We start from the raw sequence: 14,661 nt of genomic DNA on the forward strand, positions 1-14,661 counted from the left end.
GGTGTGCATCCAACTTGCTTGCTCACGAATACATAGGGCATTTTGAGGAAGCCCGTCATTGGAATATACAAGTCAAGTTCTATAATGAAAGATTCCCACTAGTATATGAAAGTGACAACATATGAGACTCTCTATATGAAGAACATGGTGCTACTTTGAAGAACAATATATGAGACTCGCTATATCATGGTGCTACTTTGAAGCACAAGTGTGGAAAAAAGGATAGTAGCATTGCCCCTTTTTTGGGCCTTCCCTTTTTTTATTTGGCCTTTCTTTTTTTCTTTTTTTGGGACAATGCTCTATTGAATGATTATCATCACACTTCTATTTACTTACAACTCAATGATTACAACTCGATACTAGAACAACGTATGACTTTATATGAATGCCTCCGGCGGTGTACCGGGATATGCAATGAATCAAGAGTGACAAGTATGAAAGAATTATGAACGGTGGCTTTGCCACAAATACAATGTCAACTACATGATCATGCTAAGCAATATGACAATGATGGAGTGTGTCGTAATAAACGGAACGGTGGAAAGTTGCATGGCAATATATCTCAGAATGGCTATGGAAATGCCATAATAGGTAGGTATGGTGGCTGTTTTGAGGAAGGTATATGGTGGGTTTATGGTACCGGCGAAAGTTGTGCGGTACTAGAGAGGCTAGCAATGGTGGAAGGGTGAGAGTGCGTATAATCCATGGACTCAACATTAGTCATAAAGAACTCACATACTTATTGCGAAAATCTATTAGTTATCGAAACAAAGTACTACGTGCATGCTCCTAGGGGGATAGATTGGTAGGAAAAGACCATCGCTCGTCCCCGACTGCCACTCATAAGGAAGGAAATCAATAAATAAATCATGCTCCGACTTCGTCACATAACGGTTCACCATACGTGCATGCTACGGGAATCACAAACTTCAACACAAGTATTTCTCAAATTCACAACTACTCAACTAGCATGACTCTAATATCACCATCTCCATATCTCAAAACAATTATCAAGTATCAAACTTCTCATAGTATTCAACACACTCATAAGAGAATTTTATTATTCTTGAATACCTAGCATATTAGGATTTTAAGCAAATTACCATGCTATTTAAGACTCTCAAAATAATATAAGTGAAGCATGAGAGTTCATCTATTTCTTCAAAATAAAACTATCACCATGCTCTAAAAGATATAAGTGAAGCACTAGAGCAAATGACAAACTACTCCGAAAGATATAAGTGAAGATCAATGAGTAGTCGAATAATTATGCAACTATGTGAAGACTCTCTAACATTTAATAATTTCAGATCTTGGTACTCTATTCAAACAGCAAGCAAAGCAAAATAAAATGTCATTCTAAGAATAGCAAACATCATGTGAAGAAGCAAAAATTTAGGATCAACCGATACTAACCGATAGTTGTTGAAGAAGAAAGGTGGGATGCCAACCGGGGCATCCCCAAGCTTAGATGCTTGAGACTTCTTGAAATATTATCTTGGGGTGCCTTGGGCATCCCCAAGCTTGAGCTTTTGTGTCTCCTTAATTCCTCTCATATCACGGTCTCCCTAAATCTCAAAAGCTTCATCCACACAAAACTCAACAAGGACTCGTGAGATAAGTTAGTATAAACCATTGCCAAAACCTTATCATACTCTACTGTAGCAAATCACTAAAATTATTATTCAACATTGCATACTAAATGCCTCTGCATATTTAATAGTCCTATCCTCAAATAGAATCATTAAAGAAGCAAACATATGCAAACAATGCAAACATAACAGCAATCTGCCTAAACAGGATAGTCTGTAAAGAATGCAGCAACATCCATACTTCCCTAGCTCCAAAAATTATGAAAGAAAATTCCCACTGTAGTAAATTTATCAGATCTTAATATGCAAAAGGTTTCAACATTTTATCACATTCTGACTTTTCTAGGGAATTATTGCAACAGCGGTAAACTTTCTGTTTTCAAACAGCAACATGTATACTTGTAACATAGGCATAGTAAAGGCTATCAATGCCACTTTTATTGAAATAAAAGATGCAAAACATTGTTCTAAATAACAGCAAGCAAATCCTAACAAAATAAATTGACGCTCCAAGCAAAACACATATCATGTGGTGAATAAAAATATAGCTCCAAGTAAAGTTACCGATGAACGAAGACGAAAGAGGGGATGCCTTCCGGGGCATCCCCAAGCTTAGGCTCTTGGTTGTCCTTGAATATTACCTTGGGGTGCCTTGGGAATCCCCAAGCTTAGGCTCTTGCCACTCCTTATTCCATAGTCCATCGAATCCTTACCCAAAACTTGAAAACTTCACAACACAAAACTTAACAGAAAACTCGTAAGCTCCGTTAGTATAAGAAAATAAATCACCACTTCAAGGTACTGTAATGAACTCATTATTTATTTATATTGGTGTTAAACCTACTGTATTCCAACTTCTCTATGGTTTATAAACTATTTTACTAGCCATAGATTCATCAAAATAAGTAAACAACACATGAAAACAGAATCTGTCAAAAACAGAACAGTCTGTAGTAATCTGGATCAAACGTATACTTATGGAACTCATAAAATTATCAAATAAATTGCAGGACCTGAGGAATTTATCTATTAATCATCTTCAAAAATAATAAACTAAATAGCACTATCCAAATAAAAATGGCAGCAATTCTCGTGAGCGCTAAAGTTTCTGTTTTTGACAGCATGATCAACAAGACTTCCCCAAGTCTTCCCAAAGGTTCTACTTGGCACAAACACTAATTAAACACATAAAACCACATCTAAACAGAGGCTAGATGAATTATTTATTACTAAACAGGAGAAAAAATCAAGGAACTAAAATAAAATTGGTTGCCTCCCAACAAGCGATGTCGTTTAATGCCCCTAGCTAGGCATGATAATTTCAATGATGCTCACATGAAGGATAAGAATTGAAACATAAAGAGAGCATCATGAAGAATATGACTAGCACATTTAAGTCTAACATTCTTCCTATGCATAGGGATTTTGTGAGAAAACAATTTATGGGAACAACAATCAACTAGCATAGGAGAGCAAAACAAGCATAACTTCAAAATTTTAAGCACATAGAGAGGAAACTTAATATTATTGCAATTCCTACAAGCATATGTTCCTCCCTCATAATAATTTTCAGTAGCATCATGAATGAATTCAACAATATAACCAGCACCTAAAGCATTCTTTTCATGATCTACAAGCATAGAAATTTTATTACTCTCCATATAAGCAAAATTCTTCTTATTCGGAATAGTGGGGGCATCACAAGAGACTCGAATACTATAAATTGTTTCCACATTAAAAGAGTAATGTTTAGAGAAGGGGTAATCATAATCATGACATGTTTTATAAATATAATCACTACTTTTTATAGCATAAGTATCATCACAATAATCATCATAGGTAGGAGGCATGCTATTATCATTATAAATTTGCATATCAAAACTTGGGAGACTAAAAATATCATATTCATTAAATGTAGCATCCCCAAGCTTAGGACAAACATTAATTGCAGCAAATATATTCTCAAAAACATCATCTTCATCAAACATAGCATCCCCAAGCTTGGGCCTTTTCATATCATAAGCATAGTCACTCCCATCATTAATAGTATAGATAGCACCAATAGTATAGCAATTATCATATTCTTCCAAGCAAGTGCCAAAAAGATTTTCAAGATCATAAGAAGTATCATTATCCTCCACATTTATATTTTCATAAGGCACAATAGTAATAGGAGCAGCATTATTTGGGAGAGATATCTTTTTACCTCTCTTCCTTTTTCTTTTCTTCTTCTTCACCACATCATGTGTGGGTTCAATCCTCTTTTTGGAGCTCCTATTAATGAGATTGGTTGAATAGGAGGCTCCCCCTCGTTGCCTGATTCATCATAAGAAATAATAGGAGGATATTGGGAAGTCTCTTCCCTTTCATTAGTATTCTCTTCATCTTCTAATTGTTTTCTTTTCTTTATGTAGTTGGCAATATAAGGATTTTCAATGCAATTCACCGCACAATACATATAAATATTTTCTAGATCAAAAACAAGAACTTTATCAAGGGCAAATTTTGGAATATCCTTAGTTATACGTTTCATTTCTTCATAACCCAAAAGAAGGCTAAGCTCTTTATGATGTTCAAGGGTAATCAAATTATCACAATATTTGGACACAAATTGATCATGAAACAAATAGCATTGGAGCTTTAAATGACCATGTTCATTGCAAAGTTCACAAGGAGCACGAAAATATTGAATCTTTCAGCACATTCATCTAGCTCTTCTTGCAACAATTTGGTTTCTAAGTACTTATGCCTCTTGCAATATCTATCTTCCCTATTTGGTGTGTACTTGCAAACCCAGTCTACTCCACAAAAATTGACATGTTTATAGGAGGCATTTTCATCATAACTAGTGCAATCATCATTAGTATTATGGATATTCAAAGAATTCGTACTAACAACATTGCAATCATGCTCATCATTCAAATATTTAGTGCCAAACATTTTATAGATTTCTTCTTCTAGCACTTGAGCACAATTATCCTTTCCATCATACTCACGAAAGATATTAAAAAGGTGAAGCGTATGAGACAAACTCAATTCCATTTTTTATAGTTTTCTTTTATAAACTAAACTAGTGATAAAACAAGAAACTAAAAGACTCGATTGCAAGATCTAAAGATATACCTTCAAGCACTCACCTCCCCGGCAACGGCGCCAGAAAAGAGCTTGATGTCTACTACACAACCTTCTTCTTGTAGACGTTGTTGGGCCTCCAAGTGCAGAGGTTTGTAGGACAGTAGCAAATTTCCCTCAAGTGGATGACCTAAGGTTTATCAATCCGTAGGAGGCGTAGGATGAAGATGGTCTCTCTCAAGCAACCCTGCAACCAAATAACAAAGAGTCTCTTGTGTCCCCAACACACCCAATACAATGGTAAATTGTATAGGTGCACTAGTTCGGCGAAGAGATGGTGATACAAGTGGTATATGGATAGTAGATAAAGGTATTTGTAATCTGAAATAATAAAAACAGCAAGGTAGCAAGTGATAAAAGTGAGCGTAAACGGTATTGCAATGATAGGAAATAAGGCCTAGGGTTCATACTTTCACTAGTGTAAGTTCCCTCAACAATACTAACATAATTGGATCACATAACTATCCCTCAACATGCAACAAAGAGTCACTCCAAAGTCACTAATAGCGGAGAACGAACGAAGAGATTATGGTAGGGTACGAAACCACCTCAAAGTTATTCTTTCCAATCAATCCGTTGGGCTATTCCTATAAGTGTCACAAACAGCCCTAGAGTTCGTACTAGAATAACACCTTAAGACACAAATCAACCAAAACCCTAATGTCACCTAGATACTCCAATGTCACCTCAAGTATCCGTGGGTATGATTATACGATATGCGTCACACAATCTCAGATTCATCTATTCAACCAACACAAAGGACCTCAAAGAGTGCCCCAAAGTTCTACCGGAGAATCACGACGAAAACGTGTGCCAACCCCTATGCATAGGTTCATGGGCGGAACCCGCAAGTTGATCACCAAAACATACATCAAGTGAATCACGTGATATCCCATTGTCACCACAGATATCCACGGCAAGACATACATCAAGTGTTCTCAAATCTTTAAAGACTCAATCCGATAAGATTACTTCAAAGAGGAAACTCAATTCATTACAAGAGAGAAGAGGGGGAGGAGAAATATAAGATCCAACTATAATAGCAAAGCTCGCGATACATCAAGATCGTATCATCTCAAGAAAACGAGAGAGAGATCGATCAAACACATAGCTACTGGTACATACCCTCAGCCCCGAGGGAGAACTACTCCCTCCTCGTCATGGAGAGCACCGGGATGATGAAGATGGCCATCAGAGAAGGATTGCCCCCTCCGGCAGGGTGCCGGAATGGGTGTAGATTGGTTTTCGGTGGCTACGGAGGCTTCTGGCGGCGGAACTCCCGATCTATCTTTCGTTCTGGAAGTTTTAGGTCACATAGGTATATATGGGTGCAGGGAGGACGTCGGAGGAGCCACGAGGGTCCCACGAGACAACGGGCGCGCCCTAGGGGGGGCCCACCCTCGTGAGCACCTCGTTCCTTCCTTGACGTGGGGTCCAAGTCCATCAGGTGTGTTTCCTTCCAAAAATAACTTTTCCAGTTGATTTCGTTCCGTTTTGACTCCGTCTGATATTCCTTTTCTTCAAAACTCTGAAATAGGCATAAAACAGCAAATCTGGGTTGGGCCTCCGGTTAATAGGTTAGTCCCAAAAGTAATATAAAAGTGGATAATAAAGCCCAATATTGCCCAAAACAGTAGATAATATAGCATGGAGCAATCAAAAATTATAGATACGTTGGAGACATATCAACGGGCCCGAGCACAGACGTCGTGCCTCGCCTTCTTATGCGAAGGATCCTGAAGAAAGACGATCGGCGCGCGGCTCCCATGGTGGGTGACTATCAAGCAGGTGATAACCATAGATAGATTATGCAAGAAAAGCAAACTAGCTCAGGTAAATGCAAGAACGGTACATGCCACTGGGTTGGACCCAAGCGGCTTGGGGATGATGCAGCTTGAGGGGCGCCCCTAGTAGAGTAAGCTAAAGACGTAAAGGGATACATGCCGCAGGGACAGACCCACGCGGCCTGGGAATGTTGTAGCCCAGGGGGCGATCCAGCTAAATAAACTTGGAAAATGTCTCCTGGTTTGGTTGTTGAAGGAGTGTTGGGGTAGATGAAGATGCGTGGCGAAGAAGTCGCTCCTCACGAGCCATCGAGGCCCAAAGCCTCGGGAGGCTCTGGAGGCTCAGGTGGCCTCCCGAGGACCGTCTCCACCTCTGCCAGGACTGTGTGATGCCTGGCCTCCTGACCTACCAGGATGCTCCGCAGGTTGCGCTGGAAGGCAGCTGCCACACTCGGCAGGCCGAACGACATGCAAACGTAGCCATGAGGTGGACCCTCACACCGTCCAGCACGCGAAGGCCAGAAGCGCTCCTGAGATGCGGCCCTGTTGAGCTCTGGGATGTCACCACCCTCTCCTAGATGGGGAGCAGCGCCAGGTGGGCGGCGGTCGCCACACATGGCTCTTGCATTCTGCAGCTCCTGAGTGGCCTTGGTGATGAACTCCTGAGCGTCGGGCGCTCCTCGCCCGGTGTCCTCCTGAGGGAAGCGTGCCATGAAGCACGCCTCCACGTGGTGCCCGAGCGCCTCTCTCGTGATGCTGGCTAGGTCCGAGGCCCTCCAGAAGAGAGCTCCCGAGCCCTGCCCGAGGAGGGCGCTGGGCGCGCCTCCCTATGTGAGGGAGGGAGGCGCCCCAGGCGCGAGCGCCGATCCTGAGGTGGCGCTATTGGAGGCGCCGCTCCCTTGAGGCCCTGTGTGGGGTAGCTGCTTCTTCTTCTTGGGGTTGGCCTCAGGAGGGTACTGCACATACGTGCTTCCAGGGTCCCCGGCTGCTGCAGCTTGGAAAGCATGCTCGAGGGAGCACGCCGCGTCTCTTTATTCGTAGGTGATTGTGATGATTCTGCCGCTTCCAGGCATCTTGAGGATGTTGTAGCCATGGTGGGTGACTTCCATGAATTTGGCTAGCGCTGGGTACCCGAAGATGGCATTGTATGGTAGGCGGATGTGGGCGACGTCAATGTCAACAAGCTCGGTGTGGTAGTTGTCGCGCTGGCCGAAGGTGACAAGGAGACGAACTTGCCCTATCGGGGTGGTGGAGCCGTCAGTCACTCCTGAGAAAGACTTGGTGGGCTGGAGCTGATCGTATGGCACTTGAAGGATGTCGAACGTCTCGATGGACATGACACTGAGCCCTACATAGCCGTCGATGAGGGTCTTGGTGACTTGGACATTGCTGATGGCGGGTGAACAGAGCATCGGGAGAACGCCGATAGTTGTCGCGCATTTGAGATGGTCCGCCGAGCTAAAGGTGATGGCATACTTGGAACATCTGAGTGGGCGCGTGGCCTCGAGCTTGGGGAGGGCTGCATTCACCTCGCGAGAGAACATCTTGAAGACGCGCTGAGAACCTGGGGCCTGAGCGCCACCCAAGATGCAGGCGATGGCGCGCGGCTCCTGGAAGCCCCCAGCCCCTTCGTCCTGTTGATGGTCGGCGTTCCTCCGTGGTGGCGGCAGCAGCAGAGGGAGACCAGGGTTGCCCTGAGGACGGTCCTCGCGAGGCTGGTCCCTCCAGGCGTCCTCACGAGGCTGGTCCTGCCAGCGGTCCTCGAGAGGCTGGTCGTGCCACTCCTGGCAGGGCCCACGGTCGTCCCAACGTCCTCCACCTCGTCCACCTCCTCGGCCGTAGCCCCGGTCATTGCGCTCGGGGCATCGACCGAATCGTCCATCTCGAATGGCCTTGAGCTCTTCACAGTCGTTGGTGTTGTGGCTGCGCACGTTGTGGAAGGCGCAGAACGTACAACTGCCCTTGGACGACTCGGGGAGGTCTCGGCCGTGCTTGGTGTCCAGCTCTGTCGCGAGCACGGCCACCCCTTTGCGCTTCACGTCCTTGACCTTGGCCTTCTTCTCCTCTGGATCCGTAGTAGGGAGCTCGAGGAGGGAGAGACCCCCCTCCTCAGCTCATCCACACTTGGTTGCTGATACGTCCATTTTGCATCATGCTTTTATATCGATATTTATTGCATTATGGGATGTTATTACACATTATGTCACAATACTTATGCCTATTCTCTCATATTATACAAGGTTTACATAAGGAGGGAGAATGACGGTAGCTGGAATTCTGGGCTGGAAAAGGAGCAAATATTAGAGACCAATTCTGCACAACTCCAAGTCCTGAAACCCCACGGAAGTTATTTTTGGAAATAATAAAAAATACTGAGCGAAGAAAATACCAGAGGGGGGCCACACCCTGGCCATGAGGGTGGGGGCGTGCCCTATCCCCCTGGGCGCGCTCCCTGCCTCGTGGGCCCCCTGTTGGCTCTCCGGTGCCCATCTTCTGCTATATGAAGTCTTTCGTCCGGAAAAAAAATCATAAGCAAGCTTTCGGGACGATACGCCGCCGCCACGAGGCGGAACCTTGGCGGAACCAATCTAGGGCTTCGGCGGAGCTGTTCTGCCGGGGACACTTCCCTCCGGGAGGGGGAAATCATCGCCATCATCATCACCAACGCTCCTCTCATCGGGAGGGGGCCAATCTCCATCAACATCTTCACCAACACCATCGCCTCTCAAACCCTAGTTCATCTCTTGTATCCAATTCTTGTCTCTAAGTCTGGGATTGGTACCTGTAGGTTGCTAATAGTGTTGATTACTCCTTGTAGTTGATGCTAGTTGGTTTATTTGGTGGAAGATCATATGTTCAGATCCTATATGTATATTAATACCCCTCTGATTATGAACATGAATATGCTTTGTGAGTAGTTACGTTTGTTCCTGAGGACTTGGGAGAAGTCTTGCTATTAGTAGTCATGTGAATTTGGTATTCGTTCGATATTTTGATGAGATGTATGTTGTCTCTCCTCTAGCGGTGTTATGTGAACGTCGACTACATGACACTTCACCATTATTTGGGCCTAGAGGAAGGAATTGGGAAGTAATAAGTAGATGATGGGTTGCTAGAGTGACAGAAGCTTAAACCCTAGTTTATGCGTTGCTTCGTAAGGGGCGGATTTGGATCCATATGTTTCATGCTATGGTTAGGTTTACCTTAATACTTCTTTTGTAGTTGGGGATGCTTGCAATAGGAGTTAATCATAAGTGGGATGCTTGTCCAAGTAAGAACAACACCCAAGCACCGGTCCACCCACATATCAAATTATCAAAGTACCGAACGCGAATCATATGAACGTGATGAAAACTAGCTTGACGATAATTCCCATGTGTCCTCGGGAGCGCTTTCTTCTATATAAGAGTTTGCCACCTTGCTGCACTTTATTTACTTTTGTTACTTGTTGCTCGTTACAAATTATCTTATCACAAAACTATTTGTTACCTATAATTTCAGTGCTTGCAGAGAATACCTTGCTGAAAACCGCTTATCATTTCCTTCTGCTCCTCGTTGGGTTCGACACTCTTACTTATCGAAAGGACTAGATAGATCCCCTATACTTGTGGGTCATAAAGACTCTTTTCTGGTGCCGTTGCCGGGGAGTGAAGCGCCTTTGGTAGGTGGAATTTGGTAAGGAAAAATTTATATAGTGTGCTGAAATTTACTGTCACTTGTTACTATTGAAAGTAATCCTCTGAGGGGCTTGTTCGGGGTATCTTCACCCCGACCAGTAGAGCAAAGAGTCGCTCCTCAACCTACTAAACCTACTGAAAATGAAAATGTCTAGTTTGAAATTCCTTGGGGTATGATAGAAAAACTGCTAGCTAATCCTTTTGCAGGAGATGGAACATTACATCCTGATGAGCACCTAATATATGTGGATGAAGTTTGTGGATTATTTAAACTTGCAGGTATGCCTGATGATGTAATCAAGAAGAAGGTCTTCCCTTTATCTTTGAAGGGAGATGCATTGACATGGTATAGGCTATGTGATGATATGGGATCATGGAACTACAAACAACTGAAATTGGAATTTCATCAAAAGTTTTATCATATGCATCTTGTTCATCGTGATCGTAATTATATATATAATTTTTGGCCTCGTGAAGGATAAAGAATCGCTCAAGCTTGGGGGAGGCTTAAATCAATGTTATATTCATGCCCCAATCATGAGCTCTCAAGAGAAATGATTATCCAAAAATTTTATGCTCGGCTTTCTGATAACAATCGCACCATGCTCGATACTTCTTGTGCTGGCTCTTTTATGATGAAGACTATTGAATTCAAATGGGGTTTATTGGAAAGAATTAAACGCAACTCTAAAGATTGGGATCTCGACGAAGGTAAGGAGTCAGGTATGACACCTAAGTTTGATTGTGTTAAATCTTTTATGGATACCGATGTTTTCCGTAAATTTAGCACTAAATATGGACTTGACTCTGACATAGTAGCTTCTTTCTGTGAATCTTTTGCTGCTCATGTTGATCTCCCTATGGAGAAGTGGTTTAAATATCATCCTCCCGTTGAAGTAAAAGTAGTTGCACCTATTAAAGTTGAAGAAAAAACTATCACTTATAATGATCCTATTGTTCTTACTGCTTATGTTGAGAAACCACCTTTTCCTGTTAGGATAAAAGATCATGCTAAAGCTTCAACTGTGGTTTGTAAAAGCAATATTAGAACCTATACACCTCCTGAGCAAGTTAAAGTTGAACCTAATGTTGCTATTGTTAAGGATCTCTTGGCTGATAATATTGATGGGCATGTTATTTATTTCTGTGATGAAACTGCTAGAATTGCTAAACCTTGTGCTAAAGATAAACATAGACCTATGGTAGGCATGCCTGTTATTTCTGTTAAAATAGGAGATCATTGTTATCATGGCTTGTGTGATATGGGTGCTAGTGCTAGTGCAATACCTATTGACTTATACAAAGAAATTATGCATGATACTGCACCTGCTGAGTTAGAAGATATTGATGTCACAATTAAACTTGCCAATAGAGATACTATTTCACCAATTGGTATTGTTAGAGATGTTGAAGTCTTGTTTGGGAAAACTAAATATCCTACTGATTTTCTTGTTCTTGGTTCCCCACAAGATAGCTTTTGTCCCATTATATTTGGTAGACCCTTCTTAAACACTATTAATGCTAGGATAGACTGCGAAAAGGATGTTGTTACTATTGGTTTAGGTGATATGTCTCATAAGTTCAACTTCTCTAAATTTCGTAGACAACACCGTGAAGAGGAACTGCCTAGTAAAGATGAAATTATTGGTCTTGCTTCTATTGCCGTACCTCCTAGTGATCCTTTAGAACAATATTTGCTAGACCATGAAAATGATATGTTTATGAATGAAAGAAGGGAAATAGATGAAGTGTTCTTTAAACAGGGACCTATTCTGAAACACAACTTGCCTGTTGAAATCTTAGGGGATCCTCCTCCACCCAAGGGTGATCCCGTGTTTGAGCTTAAACAACTGCCTGATACTCTTAAATATGCTTATCTTGATGAAAAGAAGATATATCATGTCATTATTAGTGCTAACCTTTCAGAGAAGGAGGAAGAAAAATTATTAAAAACTCTGAAGAAGTACCGTGCTGCTATTGGATATACTCTTGATGATCTTAAGGGCATTAGTCCCACTCTATGTCAACACAAAATAAATTTGGAGAAAGATGCCAAACCAGTTATTGATCACCAATGACGGCTGAATCCTAAGATGAAAGAAGTGGTAAGAAAAGAAATACTAAAGCTCCTTGAGGCAGGTATAATTTATCCCGTTGCTGATAGTCAGTGGGTAAGTCTTGTCCATTGTGTTCCTAAGAAGGGAGGTATTACTGTCGTTCCCAATGATAAAGATGAATTGATTCCGCAAAGAATTATTACAGGTTATAGGATGGTAATTGATTTACGCAAATTAAATAAGGCTACTAAAAAGATCATTACCCCTTACCTTTCATTGATCAAATGCTAGAAAGATTATCCAAACATACACATTTTTGCTTTCTAGATGGTTATTCTGGTTTCTCTAAAATACCTGTGTCAGCTGATGATCAATCAAAGACCACTTTTACTTGCCCTTTCAGTACATTTGCTTATAGACGTATGCCTTTTGGTTTATGTAATGCACCTGCTACCTTTCAAAGATGCATGATGGCTATATTCTCTGAATTTTGTGAAAATATTTGTGAGGTTTTCATGGACGATTTCTCAGTTTATGGATCCTCTTTTGATGATTGCTTAAGCAACCTTGATCGAGTTTTGCAGAGATGCGAAGAAACTAACCTTGTCTTGAATTGGGAGAAGTGCCACTTTATGGTTAATGAAGGTATTGTCTTGGGGCATAAAATTTGTGAAAGGGGCATTGAAGTTGATAAACCTAAGTTGATGCTATTGAAAAGATGCCATGTCCCAAGGACATCAAAGGTATAAGAAGTCTCCTTGGTCATGCCGGCTTTTATAGGAGGTTCATTAAGGACTTCTAAAAAATTTCTCGGCCTCTGACTAATTTATTACAAAAAGATATACCGTTCGTCTTTGATGATGATTGTGTAGAAGCATTTGAAATACTTAAGAAAGCATTGATCTCTGCACCTATTGTTCAACCACCTGATTGGAATTTACCTTTTGAAATTATGTGTGATGCTAGTGATTATGTTGTAGGTGCTGTTCTAGGGCAAAGAGTTGATAAGAAATTAAATGTTATTCAATATGCTAGTAAAACTCTAGACAATGCCCAGATAAATTATGCTACTGCTGAAAAAGAATTCTTAGTAGTTGTATTTGCTTGTGATAAGTTCAGACCTTATATTGTTGATTCTAAAGTAACTATTCACACGGATCATGCTGCTATTAAATATCTTATGGAAAAGAAAGATGCTAAACCTAGACTTATTAGATGGGTTCTCTTGCTACAAGAATTTGATTTGCATATTATTGATAGTAAGGGAGTTGAGAACCCTGTTGTAGATAACTTGTCTAGGTTAGAAAATGTTCTTGATGACCCACTACCTATTGGTGATAGCTTTCCTGATGAACAATTAAATGTCATAAACGCTTCTCATACTGCTCCATGGTATGCTGATTATGCTAATTACATTGTTGCTAAATTTATGCCACCTAGTTTCACATACCAGCAAAAGAAAAAGTTTTTCTATGATTTAAGACATTACTTTTGGGATGACCCACATCTTTATAAAGAAGGAGTAGATGGTGTTATTAGACGTTGTGTACCTGAGCATGAACAGGAACAGATCCTACGCAAGTGTCACTCCGAAGCTTATGGAGGACACCACGCTGGAGATAGAACTGCACATAAGGTATTGCAATCCGGTTTTTATTGGCATACTCTCTTCAAGGATGCTCGTAAGTTTGTCTTATCTTGTGATGAATGTCAAAGAATTGGTAATATTAGTAGACGTCAAGAAATGCCTATGAATTATTCACTTGTTATTGAACCATTTGATGTTTGGGGCTTTGATTATATGGGACCGTTTCCTGCCTCTAATGGATATACACATATTTTAGTTGATGTTGATTACGTTACTAAGTGGGTAGAAGCTATCCAACTAGTAGTGCTGATCATAACACCTCTATTAAGATGCTTAAAGAAGTTATTTTTCCGATGTTTGGAGTCCCTAGATATTTAATGACTGATGGTGGTTCACATTTTATTCATGGTGCTTTCCGTAAAATGCTTGCTAAGTATGATGTTAATCATAGAATTGCATCTCCTTATCACCCACAGTCTAGTGGTCAAGTAGAATTGAGTAATAGAGAACTCAAATTAATTTTGCAAAAGACTGTTAATATATCTAGAAATAATTGGTCCAAGAAACTTGATGATGCATTATGGGCCTATAGAACTGCATATAAAAATCCTATGGGTATGTCTCCGTATAAAATGGTTTATGGAAAATCATGTCACTTACCTCTCGAACTAGAACATAAGGCTTATTGGGCTATTAAAGAGCTCAATTATGATTTCAAACTTGCCGGTGAGAAGAGGTTATTTGACATTAGCTCACTTGATGAATGGAGAACCCAAGCCTATGAGAATGCCAAATTGTTTAAAGAAAAAGTTAAAAGATGGCATGACAAAA

Source organism: Triticum aestivum, chromosome 3A, assembly GCF_018294505.1.
Source record: "Triticum aestivum cultivar Chinese Spring chromosome 3A, IWGSC CS RefSeq v2.1, whole genome shotgun sequence".
NCBI lineage: Eukaryota > Viridiplantae > Streptophyta > Magnoliopsida > Poales > Poaceae > Triticum > Triticum aestivum.